At 56.2% G+C, this 23,120-nt stretch overlaps 1 protein-coding gene and 1 pseudogene across 1 annotated transcript in view; one reads left to right on the top strand and one right to left on the bottom strand.

Moving 5' to 3' along the window:
* Positions 1–23,120, top strand: part of GLI2 (GLI family zinc finger 2) — a 255,988-nt gene that overhangs the window by 35,823 nt on the left and 197,045 nt on the right. The window lies entirely within an intron of this gene.
* Positions 22,032–22,966, bottom strand: LOC102950209 (annotated as a pseudogene).

Genomic DNA, 23,120 nt, shown 5'->3' with positions numbered 1-23,120 from the left:
TTCGCTCGGTTGGGAAACCGGAGGGCTTCTTCTAGGCTGGCGGGCCTTATTCCTGTGGCTTCTCAGTGATGAGGAGATATCAGGAAGTCCCTCACTGGGAAGTGATCCAGCAGCACAAGCTTGGTGACAGGAAGTAGCTCTTTCCTCCTGAGAGGCCACGGCCCTCCCCCCGACCCCAGGATCCACTCTGACTTTGGAGACTCCCAGTGGCACTCGGGTTGCAGTCTGGTGCTGGCACCCACAGCCAGTGTTGACTGGATGAATGGACGGATCGGTAAATGGAGGAATGAAGGACAGTTGGGGGAGACTCTCGGGCCTTTGGACATCCCCTCGGCACTGCGGTCTTCCTCAGTAGCAGGGGTAAAAGCAAACACGCCCCTCATTTGTTGGCAAACCCAAGGCCAGCGCTGGGCAACCGGTGCTGCCTGAGTCCAGTGGGTTCTTTCTGCTGCAGAGCGGAAGATTCCGGGGTTTCCTGGCTGCCCAGGGCCTGGGGGTATATTCCCTTCTCTGGGAAGCTGTCTCTGCACGCAGCTCCCTCCAGGCCTTTGAGGCCTGGCTTAGGTTTAACACCAGGTCCCCCTGCCCCTGAGGCAAATGTAAACTGCTTGGATTCTGAGCTCTAGAGCGCACCTTCTAGAAAACCATTTCCCCGAATTACAGAAGGCCAGGCTCCGAGACTTGTCGGCCCGTGTCAAGCATGTGCAAGGTGTGCTACTGAGGGAGAGAGAGAGAGAGAGCGTGTGTGTGTTTGGTGTGCGCGTTGTGAGTTGTGTGTATTTGTGAATGTAGGGGTACGTGTGTTCTTGTGTGTGTTTGTACATACGTGCGTTTGCGTGGGGGTGCATCTCTGGTGGTGCATGTGTTTTGAGTGTGGGCCTCTGCCTGTTTGGGAGCGCGTGTCTGTGCATGGGTTTGAAGGATGTGAGTGTGTGGAAGTTGGCACAAACACTGTGTGTGTGTGTGCGTGTGTACGTGCAAATGCACAGCCTCTAGAAGCGCACGTGCCTGGACAGATAGGTCTTGGCTGACAAGTGGGTATCGGCACTTCCTGCCCCTTCACCTTGGCTCTGCAGAGGGAGGGGGCTGCCTGGAACACTGATTCCAAACCAGCATGGTCAGGGTGCCTGCTGGTGGTGGGTCTTGGAGGCCTAGGAGGGCGGGGTGCTCAGGACTTGGCTGGAAGCCTTGAGAGCTTGGCCTTTGATATTTGATCCTTCTCGGGGCCTGTCAGAGGGAGCATTGCTGGGGTCCATGAATCACTGGGGCCCTGTAACCCTGAGGTGGAGGGCAGAGGCATTTCAGAAGCCTTTCCGACTCACTCTCCCAGCTCCGTCCCCGCCCCCCGCCCCCCCCCAAGGCTGCATGCAGCCCCTGGTGGTTGGACACCGGGCACCATTCGTTGTGTATTCTGGTTGGGGCCAAATCCACGTGGAATAGTTCGGCGCCCCGTGGAGTTGTGCAACCTTATGGCCCCCTATGAGGCTCTCCACCCTCAGTTTCCATGTTCCCACCAGACTCCCGACATTCACATCCCCTTCTCACTGATCAGGTTCCTGCTGCTCCCAGCCTCCTCTCCAGGCCTTTGCCTGGCTGGCTTCTCCCGCTGGAATGCCTGCCTGCCCATCACCACCCTGCCGTCACCCCACTACTCCCCACTTTGGGTCCCCCCTGGGCACAGTTCCAGTATTGGCGATGGTTTTCCTGCCTGTCTCCCTTGTGTGGGCCCGGCTCGGGGTCTGGTGCAGATATAAAAGCACTCAGGAGTGACTGGGTGACACTGGGGAAGGCGGTCTGCGTTGGGGATGTCAGTGCAGGAGGATGGTCACGTGCTGCCTGCTTCCTGGGGGGCAGGTGATTGGAGACAGGAAGGATAAGAAGTGACGCTCGGGTGTAAATTCTGGTCTGCCCCTCTCCTGCTGTGGTTTGGGGCAACGTAGTGAGGCTCTGGGGTCCTTGGCTTCCCTATCTTGGAAACGGGGCTGGGAGCCCTCAGAGGGTTGTGCGGCTCGGTGAAGGCCACCCATGGGATACACTCGGCAGTGTGTGGGGCACCTGGCAGGCGTTCTCTTACATTCCTGCTAGTAGTAATTGAGGTGCTGATCATCAGCCGCAGGCGCTGGCTAGCTCCACCTGCCTGGTGGGCTGCCGGGACTAGATGGAAAGACTTCTCTGGAGGCTCACCACACACCCCCTTAGACTCCCACCTGCTGAGTCTGAGTTAATCTTTGGACCCCAGACCCTGGGTATGACATCCATCCCTGTGCCCTGCTCGCCCAGGCACAGAGCCCGCTAGGGATCCCCATTTTGCCTGGCCACATGTGGCTCCATGGCAGCAAATCAGAGTCTTTTGAAAACCACGGCTGAGTGAACACAAAAAAGCAGCCGTCTGATCCTGATCAGGGCACTGCTGCTGGGCTCTGCGTGAGTCCTGGCTCCATAAGGCCTTACGCCTGTCCCTGTGAACCGTGAGGGGGAAGGCAGGCTGGTCCGGGGGATGGTGGCTGGCAGGCTTGGGTCCAAAGCTCAGTCAGGGTGTCGGGCCCTGCACCGCCCTTCTCTGCGTCCCTCGGCCAATCGGCGACTACGTAGCGGGTGCCTCCCGTGCTGGGCACTCTGCTGGACTCAGGAGCTGGAGCCATGCTGTGGGAAGGCACTGCCCTGGGGGCAGACTCTTGCATCGTCTCTCACCAGCTCTGTGACTTCGGGCAGATGGCTCCGTATTTCCGAGGCTGGGCATCCCGCTTTGTAAGATGACCAGGTGAGGCTGTGTGGTTGCCAAGGGCCCTTTCTCTTTCTCGAAGATGGTTGCAAGCATCCTTGAGACGGTGAGACATGTGCTGTCCGAAGCCACGTGCTCTGGAGGAGCAGGTCGAGTGAGTGTGGCTCAGCCCACCCCTCTGGCTGGGAGGCCGGGAGCCTTTGGCCACGTGCCCGGGGCTGTCCTCGGAGGCCTTCTGCCCACCCCGGCGGTAAGCTGCCTGGTGCGTACCTTCTGTGTGCTCAGCTGCTCAGCCAAGTGCTGGATCTTCTTCCTTCCAGACGGGCTGCAGGGTTGGTTGGGCCAGGACTCCCCAAAGATAGGAGGGAGGCATAGAAGGTTAGAAGGAAGCTGGCATAGAAGTGTGCCTGCTCCCCTCTGGCCCTGTCACCTCCCCAAGGAGAGCCTCCACCTTGCTCGTGGGCTGTGCACTCATGATGTATGCTTCCAGTGCTTGGGTTTGCACACCTGTCTGCTGCCTGGCCTCCCTGCTGCCCAGCCACCCTCGTTTCCAGAATGATCCATGTCACATATGGCCATGCCACTCCCCTTCTTAGACTGCATCGCCCGCACGCACAGGTGGAGGGCGGGTTTGTGTTTGTGCCAAGCCAGTTGGATTGGGAGAGGCTGTCTGCTGTCCTGCACAGGAAGGACCCCAAGGGCTGCTGGGAAAAGTGCTATGATTGGTTGGTAGTGTCTGTCACGCATCAGGAGGGGGGTGGCGATGTTGGTCTTATGCAAACCTTAGTGCAGGATAATGTCCAAATTCTTCCATAACACCCAAGACCTCCTTCCTCTGAGAGCCCCTGCTTCTCCCCATTTCTTCCCCAACTCCCAGACTCAGGTCCTGTTCTACAATTAATTACTGGTCTCCTTGATTTTTGCTCCCACTAAACAAAGTCATCTGGGGGTACAGACCACATTAATTTTGTTATCTCCAGGGGCTGATGTGGTGCGTAGCAGCTAGGGTGCACTCAGTAAACGGCAGAGTGAATATTTTATTGGAAACAGCTCATTCTGGGTTCCCAAGAACACCCAGAGTGTCCAGTTCAAGGCTGAGCTGGAGGAGGGAGCCGTGCTGAGTGCCCCAAGGCCCGGCCTCAGGCTCAGAGGCTCCCAGCTCTGGATACCTGGCACCTGGCACTGGTGGGGAGGGGAGAGGAATATCTCATGCTGTGGACAAATGGTGGAGAGCATATTTTGAATAATTATAAACCAACAAATATTATGTATTATTAACAAAACAATGATACACAAATGGTCAAAGTGGTCATGTGGAATGTTCAGGAAAGTGTAAATGAAGAAAAAAAAAAAAACCGGTCGATGGTGCCACTATTCGGCAGCAACCAGGTCCATTTCCTTCTAGGACCTCTCCTCCAGATTGCCACCCCGGTTAAGACTTCTTGTTACATTTGCCGGTTTGCATCCTGGATTTTATCACTCGGTATTTTAACATAAGCCCTTCCCATGCTATTAAATACGTCTGTAAATATTATTTTCAATGACGAGTGTTCCATCATTCGGACGTGCTGTGATTACTTAGCCAGCACCCCTTCGGGGCCATTTGGAGCTGTTTTCACTGTGTTGGTGTTCTGCATCTTCCAGTGACAAACAACTCTGTAGGTAACAGCTGTTGAGGCCCCTCTGTGGGTAGATTACTCGAAGGGGAACAAGTGGGTCAGTGTGGAAGTGTTACGGCCTGGACGAAGTTCTTTTCATAAGAATTTTATTTTATTTATTTTTATTTATTTACTTTTGTAGATGTTACAGCCTGAACGAAGTTTTGTTAATAAGAATTTTACTTATTTATTTATTTTTGTAAATGTTCATTTGTTTTTGAGAGAGAGAGAGAGAGAGAGAGTGAGCGAGCACAAGTGGGGAAGGGGCAGAGGGAGAGGGAGACGCAGAATCGGAAGCAGGCTCCAGGCTCCGAGCTGTCTGCACAGAGCCCGACGCGGGGCTCGGACCCACGAACCGTGAGATCATGACCTGAGCTGAAGTCGGATGCTCAACTGACAGAGCCATCCAGGTGCCCCAAGAGTTTTATTTTTAAGTAATCTCTACACCCAGCATGGGGCTCGAACTCACAACCCGAGATCCAGAGTCACACGCTCCACCAACTGACCCCCCTGAATAAAGTCTCTTAGGGTCGTTTTGGGGAAAAGGCGAGAGATGGTCTTCGAGTGTAGACCCATACAGGTTACAGGGTTAGAATATCAGTGTGCCCGTAGGTGGGCGACGTTCTGAGACTGTGGTTCCTTGAAAAGGAAAGGCAAGGCCTGCAGCCTGGGTAGGGAAGAGCCCCGTGCGTGTTGTGTGGCGTCCCATCGCCTGTCCTGACAGCTCGGGCCAGGTGCTGCTTGTCAGGTAGGCAAGTTGGCGTGTCTCATCCAGGCCGCGTGCAGCCTGACACGCTGGCGCGTTTTCTGTCCTGCTTCCGGGTGCCACGCCAGCCCCCCAGCTGCTGCCTGCCACCCCACTTACCCTCTGTGCCAGGCGGTGGGTTGGTTGGCACTAAAGAGAGGTGATAAACACCACTCGTCGGTTGTGCCTCCTCTGGGGGCCTCTGCCACACGGCACCTGCCTTCAGGTAGCGCCCCTTTGGCCTGGGGCTGGCGGGAGGGTGGGGGGTGGTGGTGGCCACATCAGCAGAACCGCACATGCAGGGCTGTAAACACTGGGATGCAGGTGGGGCTTCGGGGCTTAAAGTGGGGCTTCTGTCTCCGTGGAGCGAGCGATAAGTTGGAAGACCACTGGGGGCTTGCTGGGGCTGGGCTCCTGACCGGAGGTGCCTCGAAGCATCCTAAATTTCAGATGAGGTGGCAGCCTCCCTGATGACAGTCTGGTGATTGAGAAGAGTGTCATAAGCCTTGCTGGGGCTGGGTGGTGGGGGGGACCGGGGGCTCCCCTGTTGTCTGCCCAGCTCCTAACCCCAAGCCAGCCTGCACGGGTCCTTCAGGACGTGTTCGATGTGCGTGAAAGATCTCTGCTGGGAAAACTGGCAGCCGCGGGGTGCCTTTGAGATAAAGACCCTAACTTCCTTATGTTTTGATAACTGCTTGATGGAGACGTACCTCACGTACCGTAAGATGCACCCTTTCAAAATGTACAATTCCATGGCTTTCGGAACATTCGCCAAGTTGTACCCCCGTCACCACAATCTAAGTTGAGAACATTTTCGTCACCCCCAAAATGGAATCCCATCCCCAGTTAGAAGTTATTCCCCACCCCCTGGAAGCCACTAATCTATTTTCTAAAACGATAACTTTTGTGATGTTTTATATTTACAGAAATTCCTGGACAAACGGTCAAATATTGATAACTCTTAGGTTAGGCCCCCACTGTGTTTTAAAACTCAGGACATAGGAAATTATAAACCCCATCCTTGTGGGGGCGCCTGGGTGGCTCAGTCGGTTAGGTGTCCGACTCTTGATTTCGGCTCAGGTCACGATCTCATGGTTTGTGAGATCGAGCCCCACACTGGGCTCTGTGCTGACAGCACGGAGCCTGCTTGGGATTCTCTCTCTCTTCCTCTCTCTTTGCCCCTCTCCCCCTCAAAATAAAAGAATTCTTGGCTTTGTTGGGAGTCTGGCACACCCTTGCTTGGCAAGAGCTAGCCATCGGGGGAGCAGTGGCTGCCCTGCTTTCCACGGTGGGCCTGTTGCTCCGGTTTGCCCCAGTCTTCACCTTTCTCTATTGCCTCCAGTGTGGCCTGCCTCTCTGCATGACCCTGGAGGGATAGGATTTGGCCGTGCTTGCCTTGAACCTTTGCTTCCTCCAGTGGATGGCACGTTGCCAGCTAGCTTTTGACCTTTCCACCCCAGACCCTGTTCTGTTACACGGCCCACTGCCCGAAGGCAGGGCTCCCTTGAGAGTCTGTGCCAGGCTTAACGTCCCCTTTCCCAACGGTGGGTCTGTGTGGGGGTTCAAGGAGCCATCCTCCGTGCCAGCCGTCCGTCTGAAACGCTGCCGCTGGCCAGGCCTGGTGGGCACCAGCACGTGGCACCTAGCTGTCCTGCCTGCTTCCTTGTCTGCCGCCTCCCCTCCCCTTCCGTGACAGGTCATCCGCTCCACACTAATTCAAGCTTTACGTAGACACGAGCCCGCTCACCATCTCAAGGCGTTTAACCTGCTGCGATTGAAACTGTGGCAATTAAATTTTAATTGAGATGCACGCTGCTTAAGCAGACACGAGACAGCTACAGCCATTGCTAATTAATTTCCTTCCGAAATGACAACATTTAATAATTACGCTCCATGACGCTCATGTTATTTATATACTTTACCTCTCCTGGAACCGTCGGGCGGTTTCCACCCAGAGGTAGCTGGTGGTGTTCTCATGCGTGCCCGCTGTGACGGCTTCAGATGTGCGCAGACGGCTGTGCTCTGCAGGTGGGCAGGAACGCAGCCCCTGGTGCTGGGGGGGGGGGGCACACTGGGGTCTGCCTGGGGGAGTGGAGGCACCTTGCTCCCCCGTACCCTCACCTGCCTCTCCAGTGAACAGATCTGATCCTCAGAGGCAGGAGAGCACAGTGATTGAGAGCTTGGGATCTGGGCCGCCCCGTAGACTTGAATTTCAAGTGTGAACTTGAGCAAGGTGCCTCGGGTCTCCTTTTCTGTAAAATGGGAATCATAGCACCTCCCCCTGGGGAGACTGTGAGGCCGAACGGCTCACGTATGTTGGCCCAGAGCATGGGCACATTGAGCACGGGCTGTGGCTGTGGCTGTGGCTGTGGCTGTGGCTGTGGCTGTGGCTGTGGCTGAGACATGCCAGCCCGTGGAATAGCAGACCTCACCCTTTCCCTGGGCTCCTGTCACTTTGTATTCCATGGCCCCTGGCCCCTGGCCCCTGGGCCTTCTCTCAGTCTCTCGCCCAGGCAGGTACTAATTCCTGCTCAGCTCTGCCCGGGACTGGGACTGTCCTGTCAGCAAGACACAGTTCCAGCAGGCTCCCCGAGAGGGGTTGGGGCTCAGCTGGGTGCCGGTTTTCTATCACCTGCAGCTCCTGAGCCCAGGCCACCTCCATGAGATGCCTGGGAAGGTGGGAGATGGGCGGAAGCAGGGGCACTGAGTACCTGCTGGGCACTAGTCCTGACACGGATTGACACATTTAATCTTCCCTGCGCAGGTTATGCTATGCTCAATTTCCAGATGAGGGAAACTGAGAAAGGTTGGGTTACACAGCTCGTAAGATGCCCCATCTAGCTTCGGAATCCAGTTCTGTCTGACTGCTAGACTGACGCCTTGCAGTCTGTCACCTTTTAAAGGGAGGCCTGCTGGGGACTGGGAAGGTCTGTAGCCTCAGGCTCTGGGGGGCTCTGGGTGAGGTCAGGGTCCTCTGCTGTTGACAAGGTCACACAGGTGCACAGGAGTGAGAGTCAAGGTTTCTAGAACCCGGGACTTCGGTCCAGGGCAGTTTCTGTAGCAGTAGGTCATGGAGATGCTGGTGAAAGCTGAGCCCTCCTCCCCAGGAAACACCCCATGGGCCGTGGGGACGCATTATGGCCCAATCGTGGGCTCCCCCATCTGCCTCCGAAGCACCTGCTGCGCTGGGGTGTTGGTCGTGTCCCTGCCTCCTTTCTGGGTGGGAGAGGCCTGCCAGTGCCTGTCCCCGGCGATCACCTGACACAGGCTGGACAGTGATGAGGCCTGAGGGTCTTGGGGTTGGGTGGCCGAGTACTGCTCTAGCCTCCAACCCACCTTTCACTTCCTTGCCTCCCCAACTATCCCAAGCCTTGGGTGTACTATGAAGGGAGGGCTGGGGCTAGGAGTAGGTGGTGAGTTCTGGTCTGGCCCTGCTGTGCAGCATTGGGAGAGTGTCTCCCCCTGTCTGGGCTTCAGGTCGTCTTCTGTAAGATGAGGGGCTTGGTGACAGGCTCCACGGGTTCCCTTCAGTTGGAAAATACTAGGCAGTGATCTGGGAGTGTGATGCTGAAGGCAGAGGGAGTCCCGGGGCCTGATGAAGGAGTTGTGAGCTGAGGTGTGTTCTAGACTGGGCGAGAGACCCATGCATTTGCTGCTTCAGAAAAGCTGAAGGAGGCCTCCTCTGCGAGGGGCCTGTGCTGGGGGCTCAGAAGTGACCAGGACATAGTCCCAGCCCCAGGATGCCACAGTGGGGAGGTCGGCCCCTGGTCGGGTTCCCGCCTGCTCACTTCCCAGGGAAGGCTCACGGGAGTGGGGACGGCCCTGGCCTGCCCGCTCGCCCCAGCGTGTGTGGTGGCTGGAACGGGCAGGTATTTTTAACTTGCGTTTCCCAGCAGACTCCTGGCCCTCCTTAGGCCCTGGGCCTGTTCCCCTGCCCTCGACACGCTTGCAAGGGGATGGGTGGGAGGAAGGAGTCTGACCCGTGTTGCAAGCACCTGATGAGTCTGGGGTGGAAGCTGGGTCCCGAGGATGGAGGGTGGGATGCAGGGGGCCTGGCCAACTCTGGGCTTAACACTGGTCTCCGGTCCCCCGGGTCCAGCCCACCTCTGTGTGAGCAGGAAGCTGTGAGGTCCAAAGGCAAGGGTGGGGTGTAGGGGCTCCACAGGTGTGGGTCCAAGCAGGGGGTGGGGGCATCTTGGCAGGTGTTCTCCCTAAAGGCGCCAGAGGAGATAGTTGGGGCTGAAGGAAGGGTCCAGCCAGTTGGGGCCTTTGGACCCAGCCTGTGTGGCAGGGGCTGGTGGCCTAAGGGACCTCATTGGGAGCCCCGAGCAAGGGGTTCTCTGCCCCCAAGCCAATGCCTCTCCCACCCGGATGGCCCATCCTGTCACAGCCAGGGAGCCTCCCTTTCCAGAAGGACCTCGCCCTGCCACCTCCCCCACAGTGAGCGGAGGCAGTGTTGGCGGGGAGGGCCCAGGGTGTCCAACACTGGGGGCGGCACTCTCAGTGGTTCCTGTGAGTGTGCGTGTACGTGTGAATGTTTGTGAACGAGCGTTGTGAGTGTAAGCATGAACCAGGGTGAGCATAAGTGTGTGACTGTGTATAAGTGATAGGGTGAGTATACACGTGTGTGTGTGTGTGTGTGTGTGTGTGTGTGAGTCGAGTCGGAGTTTATGTGAGTGAGCGTGAGTCTGCGTGCAAGTAGGCGTGTGTGTGTGTGTGTGTGTGTGTGTGTGTGTGTGTGAGCACTGGAATGAGGCAGGGAAGGGGAGGTGGTGACAGGTCCCCGTGGTCAGCGCTCTCTGCCCAAGCTCCTGCCATGCGTGTGGGGCTGCTGGTGCATCTCCCGGAGTGTGGCTTTGAGAGGGGGGTGGGGGCTGGGAGGCAGCCAGGGGTCTGGTGTGCGGTGCCCCCCGTGGACCAGCAGACTGCACCCGACACAGCCTGGGGGGCAGAAATGCAGGGAGTACAGCAGCAGCTGTAGATACGCTTGGGGTCCTGGGCAGACATTTCCTCCAAGTAGATGTCCTGTTTGGGGGAGCAGTGAGGAGTGCATCTGGGCTGTAGGTTGGGGCATCTGAGCCCCGCATGGACAGGGTGGGGAGCTTAGAGACTCTCAGGGGTGCAGAAGCCGCTGGGGGTCGTGGGGGGGTGGCGGGCGCAGGCAGCTCTCACTGGCTGGGCGGCACGGCTTGACCAGGGGCGAGCCAGTGGCATGGAACATCAGGCTGGCCGCACGCAGCAGCTGGCACGGTTCCAATGGTGCAGGACCTGACGGGTTGGGAGGAGGGAAGTTCTCGAAGTGCCCAGTGCAAACAGAGCCGCGTGGCCACCTAATTGATGGGTTCTCCTCCTGAAACCTCGAGGCCTCCCGGGCCAGACTTTCCTCACTGAGTGAAAGATCCCTGTGATGGTCATCAAAGCCCAGGGTGGCAAGGGGTGCCCTGGCCTCCCCGCCCCCAGCCTCCTCCTCGGGTCACGAGGCACCCATTTCTTTGGCAGCCCTGGGCTCCCTGGCCCTCCCCACAGTCTCTGGGAACCCATGGTCACCTCCTCACCCTGTCCCATCTCTCCTGTGAATCAGGTTGCTCCCCTTGTCGGTCCTGATTCAATCTCTTTAGCTCATGCCACGCCCACGCAGCCAAAGAAAATAATTAGGGGAGAAAAGTGGGCTGTCTGCCAGGTTCCCAGGGCAGGTGACGTCGGCGCTGGGCCGAGCCCTGGTCTCAGGTCCGTGAGTGGCATTGGCCGGCAGCCCTGCCCAGGTTCTGGGACATCTGAGGCACAGGCACATAAGAGACTCCCGATTCTGTGCGTGGCTGGGGGTGAAGTTGCCTCAGGACCCGTCTGCCTGTGTTCAGTGTGTATGTGGGAGGCATGTCCAGGGGCTTCCAGGCAGGTAGGCCCGGTGAGACGCTGGTGAGACGCTGGAGGACCCGGCCCCCTTTGCCACACAAACCTGGGGCCTCTGGACTGCTTGTCCAGCTCTCGAGAGCTGTGACAGGACAGCTACCAGGTAGGATTGGAAACATCGGAGGCTTTGTGACACACACCTGCCCCGGGTCGTGCCTGGAAGTGTTGGGTAGAAGGAGGGAGCATGGCCCTGGGTCCAGCCCGAGCTTGCCTTGGGCACCTGGGCCACCGCCCTTGCCTGGAGGATAGGAGGGGGGTGGAGGGGGGGATGCTTCAGAGGAAATAGAAGCTAGAGGATCCGGGTTAAGAGGCCCCAGAGGGGTTGTCCCAGGGGCCAGGCTGTCAGGGCAGCGCAAGGCACAGGCAAGAGCAGAAACTCCTCTCCGCATACACCCACGCCCTTCCCCGCGTGACATAAAAATCAAGGCGGCATCAGGCCAGTGCTGTGCTGAGTGCTTATGTGCCCTGGCTGTGTAAGGCACTGACAGACAGACGGACATGCCTCCCCTCCATCCTATGACATCAGTATGATTATCCCTCCATTTTACAAATCTGAGAACTGTGGCTCAGGTTGGTGGAGCAGTTTTCTCCAGGTCCCCTCTGGAAAGGCTGCCGGCCCCATTGCCTCCCAGCACAAGCTGTGGCCTGTGAAATCCTACCGGCAATGGGTCTCACACAGGGGAGTGTGGGAGCCCCTGGGGCCAGGCCCCCCGCAGCCGGTCCCTGTCCTGTCAGGTCCCCAAGGGCGGCCTTGGGCACTGCAGGTGTGGAGCAGGGCGGCGCCTGGTAGAAAGTGCCAGAAAGTCCAAACACCAGACTCGGAGTAGGAGTTGGGATGTGGACCAGCCTGGAACAAGGCCTGAGAGATCCAGAGCTGTTTTCTGGAGGGTCTGGTCCTTCCTGCCAGCAATAGGATTTAGCCTCTTCTGGTTCAGTACTGGTCACAGTCGACATTTGCCCAGGCCTTTCTCTGTTCGGCATAGCAAGTCTGCAGTTGAACTCCCCTTTCCGAGGGGAAGCTGGCCCAAGGGCACACAGCAAACGGGCAGGGCAGGGGTTAGGCTCCGAGGCGGCCCATCCCTGAGCCTTGCTCCTGACCCCTGTGCCGTCCTGCCTTCCGGGGCCTCATGCTCCGCTTCCTTTCCGAACCCAGGCGAGTGCAGGTCTGAGCTGTCTGGGGGCAGAGAGTGTACATATGTGTGCACATATGTGTGTGTGCGCGAGTGTGCATGTGCATGTGTGTGTGGGATGTTTGTGCCTAGGCAAATGGGGGAAGAAAACAACACCCATCTTTTTTTTTCAGCTCAGTAGACATCACTGCATGGTGAAGGAATGTGGATTCCGCAGAACATTTTTTTTCTTCCTAGTATGTAAATACCTTTGGGTTTCTTGGGTCTCGGAAGGACATCTATCACTCAGGTCTTACTTAGCAGTTACCATAAAAAGGGAATCCTGTTGTGAACACACACACACACACACACACACACACACACACACACACACTTTAGCAGCTTGAAAGCGGACTCTCCTTGAGTTTGGTGTGGCAGACATGTTCAGACCAAGGTCTAATTGCTGCGCTCTGGCTAGGGGGTTGGAGGCCGCGGCCAGCTGTGTGCCGTCTAACATTCTTTGGTTCTGATAAGCAGAGACCACTGTCCCTACTGACTTGAAGGGCCCCGGCTGGCTGTCCCTCTGCTGGATGCGAAAGAAGGAGGCGAGGGAAGGTGGAGGAGGAGAGAAAAACAGGAATGAAAGAGAGTGAGATAAGGGAGAGGGAGACAGACCCACAACAGCTCAGGGCAGACACTGGGAGGTCTTTGCAGGGACCCCGGGGGTGGCTACCATTTGCTCCCCTTTCCCAACAGGAACGGGGTGATTCCAGCAGGCAGCTGGTGTGGGATCTGAGGGGATGCGGGCCTGGGAGCCTCATTGGCTTGACCCCAGCCAAGCTGTCCCCTCTCAGGAGGAGGACGCTGTCCCCTTGGTCCATATCCCCATCGCCCTCTCTGAAGGTCCCTTTCAGGTGAGCCTCTTCTACGTGGCCCTGGAGGGAGGAGTGAGCCTCTAGCAACCTCAGTGTAGATGACCCCGTCCTTCCTTCAACAGGAATCACAGTGACACTGACATTTGCTGCTGGGCCTGCCCTCCAGCCCACCCTGACTTCTGGATACCTCCTGCAAGGCTCAGAAACTGCAGGGTCAGGGGCTTGGCCCAGGAGGTAAAGTGTGGGCAATCCAAGGGCCATCGAGAACATGCTATAGGTTTGCCCAACAGCAAGGAGCATTTGTACCGTGATGCCAGACCTCGCTGTGTAAATTCACCTTGACCATGTCACTCCTTTGCTATCCTTAGATAGCTCCCCAGTTCCTTCGGAAGAAGACCCAGACTCCAGCCCAGCGTGTGCTCTCCCTGCCTGCAGCCTGGACGCTGGCGGGGCTCTGTGTGCTCTGCTCCCTGCTCTGCCGCTGTCCCCTGCCACCTGCACTTGTCAGGGCTCCGTCTCTCCTTTCCTGCCGGCGACCTGCCGGCCTTGCTTTGAGTGCTGCTGCGGGGGCAGGCTCTGGGGTCCGGGCTCCTGGGTCCTCTTTCTGTCTCCATGGCTTGTCCCTCAGACGTGGTGATGTGTCGGGCACAGACCTGGCAGCCGGGCCTCTGCTTCCCTGGTTCTTCCCCGGCTCCCACAGGCTTAGGGGGCTGGTCTCTCAGCCCTCTGATTTCCATGGGCTTTCATCAGCACCAGCCCGTCCCTGGCCTGCTCTGTGGCTCCGTCCTTGCACTCCGGACCTTGGAGCCCATGCAAACTCTAGCCCCAGGGGGCCTGGATGTCAAGCTCTCTGGAGGGTTTCTGGCCTTTTCTCAGGAGATTAGTGCAGTGACCCATCAATCCACCTCTACCCATGGCTGTCGGGCTGCTGGCCAACCACGGCCACGGCACCCCCAGCTGTCCCAGGGCCCGGAGCTGGCTCACCCTCTGCCCTGATGCTCCCGAGTCCCAAGTGGCTTCAGTGTTTCCCTCACCTGCCCTGCACTCCTCATCGGCCCTTGCCATGAACCCCTTTTTGTCACGATGAGCTGTGCCCTTTTCTGGGCCTGTCGGGAGATGAGATGAAAACAGAAGCCAAGTGCCCACCGCTGCTGCCGCTCAGCCTGGCCCTCCCCAGCCTCCTTGACATCTCCCCACTCAGTCTCTTGAGTGGGGACGAACGTGGGCAAACGGCCTCTGACAAGGTGGGTGTGACGCTCCTGAGGAGAACAGGGCTGGAGCCCAACCTGACCGCACCTGCCCCGGTTCTGTGGCTCTGGGCAGTTTGCTGTTGGTGTCTCTGGGCCTCAGTTTACTGGTCTCTACGATGGGATCATTAAAGAACCATCCTCATGGGAGGTCAAAATGCAGGAAGGTGGAAGTGAGGTGACATGTGAGGGACTCCCGTATGGGAAGGCACTCCACGGGTGTTGGTATCTCCACCTCAGTTTTCCTGGATCTCTCCATTTTTTTAAGTTTATTTATTTTGAGAGCGAGCAAGCGCATGCATGAAAGCAGGGGAGGGGCAGAGACAGAGAGAGAGAGAGAGAGAGAGAAAGAGAAGAGAGAGAGAGGATCCCAACCAGGCTCTGTGCCCGACTAGGGACTCGAACCCACGAGCCGTGAGATCATGACCTGTGCTGAAATCAAGAGTCAAGTGCTTTACCACCTGAACCACCAGGTGCCCCTCGAAAACATCCCCATTTTTAACCAAGCTTCTTGGAACCAGGAAAACGGAACTCAGACACTGGGGAGGCGGAGATACAGGAAAGGCAGGGCCTACTGGCAGGAGCACCCTTTTTTGTGCCAGGAGGCAGGGGGATCGAGGGAGGATGTCACCCTGGGCATGCTGCTGGATCCTCCTGAGCATAATTTCTTACCTATGAGGTGGGCTGATGGCATCTGCCTTGCAGGTATCCAGCGGCAGCAGGTGGATGGGCTCCAGGGTGCGCTGTAAAACAGCACTGTGGCTTTTAACGTTGGGGGCTCTCCTTTTACGCTCCGTGATTCTGTCCTCCCATCGGGAGTACAAACGCAGTCCCTGAACTCATTATTCTTCCTGAGGTCTCCTCCTCGGGTCTTGGAGAGGTGATAAGGTGCGTCCAGTCCCCTCCGAGGGAGGAAGCAGGTGTTTTCTTTATAATATCAGCTCCTGCCTCCTCTTCCCCAAAGCATCCCCACTTTGCCTTATCTCGCCCTTTTGCTTTCTCTCTGGGCCCTTCCATGTCCAGCACTCCGCGGCCCTTGTCTCTCCCAGAAGCAAGGACGAGGTGCCGGAGGGAGAGGTGGGCAGGGTCCACGTGTAGTTCAGGGGGTCTCAGCACAGGCCCCACCTCTCCTGGTCCACCCCAGCCCTCATGGGGCCTCAGCCGCAAAGCACAAGGGGAAATGAAGCAGCTAACACAATTCTCGGCTTTTACATATTTGCTTTGAGGACAGCTGGAGTGAACCCTTGGTGAGAGGGCAGATATAGAGGGAGTAGCTGTCTTTTCATGTTGTGGGGAGACAGAGATTCTGAGGGTTTTTTCCAAATATATATATTTTTGCAGGGTCGTGTTTTTTTTTTTTTTTAATAATCTCTACACCCAACTGGGGCTCGAACTCATGACCCCAAGATCAGGAGTCACATGCTCCATCTACTGAGACAATCAGGCACCCTCAAAACATTTTTGACAAATTAATTGGGTGCTCCCCAGCGTTTGGGTCCAGCCTGGGGCCTGCCCTCCGAATTGCAGCCTCATCAGGAGAGAATCTTTCAGCCCAGTTCCTGGCCTCCAAGGGAAGGGTCCTCACTTAGGATGGGAACCCAGGCGCCCTGGTGGTGGATGCTGGACCCCATGGGGGCTGTGGAGAGCGGCCAGGCCCCACTCTGGATTTCTCCTCTAGGGACAGGGGTAGTGACGAATCAGAGCTGAGCTGGGAGTGCAACTTGTTCTGGTGGATGCTGAACGGGAGTCACCCTGCAGGCAGAGGAGTTGGGCGGGCAGACCTGCTCCCTCTGCCCTCTGGAGTCAGAGCACTGGAGGCATCACCCCCATTCTGAAGCCCGGAAGCTCCCCAAGGAACTGGCCCAGGATGTTACCTAAGGTTTCTCCTCCATGGTCAGAAATAAGGCTATATTTCAGGGGCACCTGGGTGGCTCAGTCGGTAAAGGGTCTGACTCTTGATTTCAGCTCAGGTCACGATCTCATGGTTCGTGAGTTCGAGCCCCGCGTTGGGCTCCATACTGATGGTGCAGAGCCTGCTTGCGATTCTCTCTCTCCTTCTCTCTCTGCCCCTCCCCCGTTCGTGCTCGCTCACTGTCAAAATAAATAAATACACATTTAAAGAAAAAAAGAAGTAAGGCTACATTTGTAGTTTCTCTTATTGTTTTCTCTATAGATTTTAATAAGGAGCACTTTATTATATAATAAGGAATATTATAAGGAATATAATTATAAGGAATAAGGAATATAATGTATAATATAATAATATATAATAAGGAAAAGCAATGTTATGTTAAAGAACGTTGCCAAAAGCCCAACGTGACCCAAATCCCATTATCCTAACACAACATTTTTTTCTGTCTGTTGTCTCTCCCTGTACATATGGTTTATTCTCCTAGTTGCGTTAAGTATGCATTCACCTTGGTTTTATTTTCATCCACCGTATGATCTTAAACGTTTCTGTCTTTTCATGTCTTTATAACAACGACCTAAAACCGAATAGCTGCGGTCCTTTTCCATTGTTTTGCTGTAATACCAGTGGATTCAGAACGATTTCTTTCCTGTTAGCGTGGAGGCTGCTGCCCAGGGTTTTGCAAGTCTAGCTGACCCTGCAGTGGACACCTTGCATATCCCTTATTCATGACAGTGAGGCAGGCCGGGGACTTAGATGTTTTCTGGCAGGCGGTGGCCTTTCGGCAGTCACTGGGATAGCTGGTGTTTACTGTCTGGCATATTCTGAAATCAGACACCACGGAGCAGGTCTCCTTTGGTGGAGGTGCCTTCTGTGTGTGAGGCACTGTACTGGATATTTTGTAGTCATGCAGTCATTCATAACGATTCTGGAACATTGAATTCCTGGCTCCATTTTCCATGAAGAGATGCTGAGGTGAGAGGAAGCTGGGTCATTTGCCCATAGCTTCCAGCAAGAAGCTGAACCAGGCTTCAGATACAGGTCTTCCCTGCACCGCTTCTCCGTATAGCATAAGGTAGTGAGCTCCTCATCCATGGGAGTATTCAAGCAGAGGTTGGATGACGAAGTGTCTGGAATATTCTAGTTCGAGTTTCTCAATCGCAGCATCATAGACATTTTGACGGGATAATTCTCTGTTGTGGGGAGCTGTCTTGACCACTGTAGGACGTCTAGAATCATCGCTGGCCTCTACCCATTAGCTGCTGGCAGCGCAATTTGGGAACAGTGACAGAGATCTGTAGACATTGCTACATGTCGCTGAGGGGCACATTCGCCCCCAGTTGCTAACTGCTGCTGTAGGGGATCCCTGAGTGGGATGGGAGGCTGTCTGCTGGACGCCTTGGGCCCCCAAGAGGCTCCCTGCCTGGCAGGATCCCTTGGCCAACTGTGTCCATGGAGGGATGGGGCATGATGCCATCATGGAAGAAGTCCTGGGGTCCAGGCTAACGGGAAGGCTTGGACTGCCCCTTCCACGTGCAGACCCCAAGATAGGGTGTGAAGCCCCGCAGTCACCAGACGTGACCTGGGGTGGGGAACCGTGCTCCCAGAAATGACTGTGGGTGACAGGCCCGTGACCAAGGGCCGCCTAAACCTGTGGCCCCCTTTGTAGCTTCTTGCCAGTTTGGAAGGCTCCCCTCACTGGAGGAAATCCATCGTGTCACCGTGGCGTCTCACGTGAGCTGGGGACCTCCTTGAGCGTCTTCCCAGGGACAGTCCTGGTCAGGGAGCCCACCCATGTCTCCTCGACTTGCACATCAGGCCCAGGGGGGCAGGGCTGGCAGGGAGACTGATTTTGCAGGGCTGCGTGTCGACTTGGGCTTTAAAGAGCGCTCTCATTTCCTCTCCGGAAGCCTTCAAAAGGCCTGGGGAACAAAAGGGGCTTGATTGAGTGTGCCTTGGAGAGCTTCATCCAAAGGAGGGAAAAGAACAAGCAGCCCACACTACAAAGCCACTTAATTTTGCATATGGTGTCATGCCAAGAAACGCTGAAGTGCAGGAACAAGCAAAGAGACGTTCCTTTTATCAGGAGGGTGTGGACCGGCAGTGAGAGCCAAGGACAGCCGTCAGCAAAACGGTGCTGTGTTTTTGGCGCCCCATCCCGTCCCCACACAGTCTCCCCTTACTCCCCTCCCGCTGCCTCCCTCCAGCCCTCTCCGCTCGGTCCCCCTCTCCTTCAAGAAATGAACTTTTCATATGACAGGCACTGAAGGCCTGACCTTATTTCCGGGACAGTTTGCATTTTAATAGGCTGTTCTTGGAAATGGAAAAGCTTCCAAGAGATGACTCTCTAATGGTATGGTTTTAGGTAGTGGGGGGGGGGGTTGTATTTTGTTTTGTTTTTCTGTTTTCGTTCTTGTTGTCAGAAGCCAGCGAGTTCCGTCTGGCACCTTCTAAGGTACAAGCAACCAGCTGGGCTTCGTCTTTCAGTCAGGCTCTCTGGGGTCAGTTAAATGACCATGACCAGCTGCCTACTGTGTGGCAGCCGCTAGTGGACACGGTGTGGGGGATGGTTTAGGAGGCAGCTGACTTCAGAACACTGGGTTCACTATGACAGCTCTCGCTGCACATTTACGGGATGCTGACTGTGTGCCTGGTGATGTGTCTGGGGCTGGGGGTGAAAGTTCAAGAGCCAAACCACCCAGGGATCGGATGGTGAAGCAGAGGGTTGAAATGTCTCCCGGAGTGCAGTGCTGTGGGACCAGGCTGACGTGGGGACCTGAGGGAGCACTGTGCCAGTCCGGGGGAAGTGACACCAGCCTTACCCTTAACGGTATAAGCAGGAAGGGGGCACCTGGGTGGCTCGGTTCGTTAAGTGCACCTCTGACTTCGGCTCAGGTCACTATCTCACGGTTCATGAGTTCGAGCCCCGAGTCGGGCTCTGTGCCGACAGCTCAGAGCCTGGAGCCTGCTTCCGATTCTGTGTCTCCCTCTCTCTCTGCCCCTGCCCTGCTCGCACTCTGTCTCTCTCCCTCTCAAAAATAAATAAACATTAAAAAAAAAAAAAGGTATAAGCAGGAGTTAATCAGGCAGAGGAGGCAGGGATGTGTGTTTTGGGGGAAGAGCATGAGCGCAGAGGCCTGACAAGCAGGGTCTGGGGGTCACAGATTTCCGGGGTCGTGTAAGGGGTGAGGTCTGCGTTGGTGGAAATGAGGTCGAGGAGGCAGGGAGGGCCGAGGTTTTGCGTGCCGTGACGTGCCCTGATGGGAAGTTTGGGCCTTCTCCCGTAGGCAGTGGGAGCCACCAAGGGTCAGTGCTCACCCTGCCTGCTGCTCAACACCCAGACCACTGTCCTCTATCTGCTGCAGTCCCCTCTGCTTTAGTAGACCATTCCAGACCTGCCTTGCCCTCCCTTCGAAAATGTGGATTCACTCCTTCCTCCAGGAAGCCTTCCCTGACTTCCCTCGGGCTAGCCAACGCTCCCTAGGGCCCCTTGAGTTTCTCTCTCTACCATGAAGCTTATTCTGTATTATCACTATCCAGTTCCCTTGATGACTATCTCCCTGCTTGGGCTGGGGACTGTGGGAGAATAGCACTGTGTTTAATTCACCTCTGTAGTCAAGGACACAGCCCGATGTGTCGCATACGGTAGGCCCCCGGGAACATGCACCACCCGCATGAAGAACCTCACGCCCGTGCCGAGTCATGGAGCCCTTGGAATTTCCCCCGCCTCCCTAAGTGGACAGGCACTCAGGCTGCGGCTGGCCCACACGGGGCTGGAGTGGATGTTAGGTCACCGATCCCGGGGGCCCAGACACCTGATTTAGGCTGGGATGTGTGACCACCAGGAGACGAGAAAGGTGTGCGAGAGCTGATGGGCTCCCAGGAGTGAAAGTGGGAGAGCAAAACCTGGGAGAGGCTGGGGCCCGGCAGGGCTGAAGGGGCAGCTTGGCAGGTGGGCCTGGGATGCCCTCCTTCCACCTCCAGCACCAAGATGCCAGCCAAAGGCAGGCTGTTCCTGTTGGCTTCACTCGCCAGGGTGGTGCTGGCCGTTGGTTCCTGGCAAAGCCCGGGAAAGCCACTGGCTGAGCCTGGAAGAGGTACAGAAGAGCTGAGTGAGGACATTGCCTGGGAGGTGTGGGGAGGGCCGTGGCCGGGCAAGTCAGAGCGGTGTGCTGCACAGCCCGAACCAGGGATGCCAGGCCACCCACCCGCCTGGTTCTTGCCGGAGCCTTGAGAGGCACAGTAGCTACCCTGAATCTGCAGCCAGCCTTCCAACCCGCCACCCTGCTCCCCGCCTCCTGGCCCGGCACCATCTGTGGGCAGGTGACCTCCAGCCTCAGAGATTGTTGGCGTTCCGCCATAGGGTTGCTGGTTCATGGATGCAGGTGGCTTGGGCCCATTCGCGTGGAGCCTGTCTGTGCTCCCCATGTGCCAAGATTCCTTTTTCCACCCAGTTGGGCTGTGACACGCACTCCCTGGGGGTCCAGCCTGCCCCTCTCATAGGTGGCGTACTGAGCCCAGAGATGGGGGGATACTAATCCAGGGTCGCACAGCGGGTCGGGGTGGGGGTGGTGGTTGGGGCTGGGAGGGTGATACGGTAGCTGAGACCAGCTGGCTGAGGAATAAACTGGTTAGGAGCTCGGGGACAACTCGTTTCCATCATTGGCAGCTCTGCATCTGAGCTGCGTGGGCAGGGGGCTGGATGGGGTGAAATCTGGAGGCCATTCTTGGTGCCAGAGGGAGAAGGCTGATGGGGTTCGAAAGAGGTGGTTTTGGCCCTGGTGTGGGTCCCTGCCAGGCGGCCTCATAATCTCACTGGTCTTTGGTAGGGCTGAAGCACAGAAATCAGATGGGGGTTCTTTGTTTCTTTGTTTCTTTTCTTTTTAAAAAAAATTTTTTTAATGCTTTTATTTATTTTTGAGACAGAGAGAGACAGAGTATGAGCAGGGGTGGGGCAGAGAGAGAGGGAGACACAGAATCTGAAGGAGGCTCCAGGCTCTGAGCTGTCAGCACACAGCCCGATGCGTGGCTCGAACTCAGACTGTGAGATCATGACCTGAGCTGAAGTCGGATGGTCAACCGACTGGGCCACCCAGGTGCCCCTGTTTCTTTCTTTTTAATGTTTATTTATTTATTTTGAGAGAGGGAGAGAGAGAATCCCAAACAGGCCCCATGCTTAGCACAGAGCCCGACACAGGGCTCCACGACCCTGGGATCATGACCTGAGCTGAAATCAAGAGTCGGACGCTCAACTGACTGAGCCACCAGAGACCCCAGATGTAGGTTCTTTTCACTCTGAACCAACTCAGCAAACCCCAGAGCCCATCCCTAAGCTCCAAGGGGCAGCAGTGGACAAACAGAGCTTCCTTTCCCCAAAGCCAGCCCAGAACCGCCGGTGGGGGTCCATCACTGCCCAGTCCCCTCCTCAGGACAGCCTTGTGACTTGGGTCACTTATGTCAAGGTGTTTGAAGAAGTGAGATTCGCCACCCCCGATCTGGGTGAAGGCCTGAGTCCCCCGATCCTCTAGAGGCTGTGATCTGGGTGATGACTGGAAGGATGTGGAAAAGCCACCCACACCACGTCTCTGACCCCAAAACGCCACTCCCTGGCCTACAATTCCACTTGGAGAAAATAGCGCCTCTGAGTGCGTGATGACTCACGTAGCACCCTTTAAGCAGAAAACACTTGATTTTGTACTTGCCTTGAGAATGGTGTGTGCCCACACACAGTAGGTGCGCAGTAATTTATCGACTTGAGGGCTACACACTATGTGGAACAAAGTCTTTGTGCTCAAGGAGCTTAGTGTATTTTGTTTGTTTCCATTGGTTGCCAAATGATCCTTTATTGCGATATTTTCAGTTGTTGTTATTGTTCACTAGCTGGGCATTCACCGCATCACTATTGATGTCATCTATGATGTCATGAGGGTGGCGGCCATCAGCATTGCAGCCCACGGACTGGGCAGTCCCCAGGATCTCTTTAATGGTTCCAGAGAATTCTCCAGCTAAAGATCGGCGCCGCATCTGTTGGGCAATGTTGACGCTCTCATCAAAAGTGATAATTCCACCGTGCTTACTGTTTTTCTGCTCCTTTCTGTCTCTTGGTGGTTCCTTGAGGGCTTTGATAATCAGGGCAGAGGCAGGAAGGTGCCACTTCAATCTGGGGCTGTCTGTTCTGAATGGTCAGTTTCACCGTAATCCGTAGACCCTTCCGGTCACCAGTTGCCTTGGCGATGGCATCACCAACCCTTTTTTTGGAGACAGACCCAGGGGGCCGATCTTTGGGACCAGGGCAGACCCGGCACTGACTTCTCCACCAGTGCGCCTCAGGTATACGACTTGGATCTCGTTGTGGTTGAAGGGAGACAGCCTGGTGGAAGTGGCTAGTGTTGAATGGACTCAGATTCAGGACGACCGAAGACAGCTGCACCTTCGCCCCCTCCAAACCGAAAGCCAAAAAGCTCAAGGAGTTTATACTTTAAGGAAAGGAGTGCATTCACATGCCCGAAGCGGTTTTGCCCTGAAGACTTTCCCGTCAGTGCTGGCGTCCGCAGACATTACAAGTTGATTCTAGCACCTGCCCCTGACCTGAGCCAGCCTCTGCTCATCTTCCACCTGGCTCTCAGCCCGTCACCCCCAGAGGGCTGATGGGTCTCCGGTGCAGCCCTGACCTTGTGGGGATCGAGGCCTGGGGGGAAGCCAAGAGAGGGGAGGGGAGGGGAGTCCCGCAGGCCTCTGTGCCAGGGAGCATTTGTGCGTTGAGTCAGGATCAAATGTTGATGCGTCTGCATCTGGGGTGAGCGTAAAGGGGAAACAGACGTGGAAACAGGTACTTAAAACACAGCAATATGGGAACTGGACCTCAGAGGGCGTGAGTTAGGACTGACCCCTAACCTAGGTGGTGGTGGTGGGGGGGTGCTCAGCAGGAGAGGCTCTGGGGAAATA

Source organism: Panthera tigris, chromosome C1 (assembly GCF_018350195.1).
Source record: "Panthera tigris isolate Pti1 chromosome C1, P.tigris_Pti1_mat1.1, whole genome shotgun sequence".
Classification (NCBI taxonomy): Eukaryota; Metazoa; Chordata; class Mammalia; order Carnivora; family Felidae; genus Panthera; species Panthera tigris.
The sequence above is the reverse complement of the archived record's forward strand: the minus strand, read 5'-3'. Positions and strand labels throughout refer to the sequence as shown.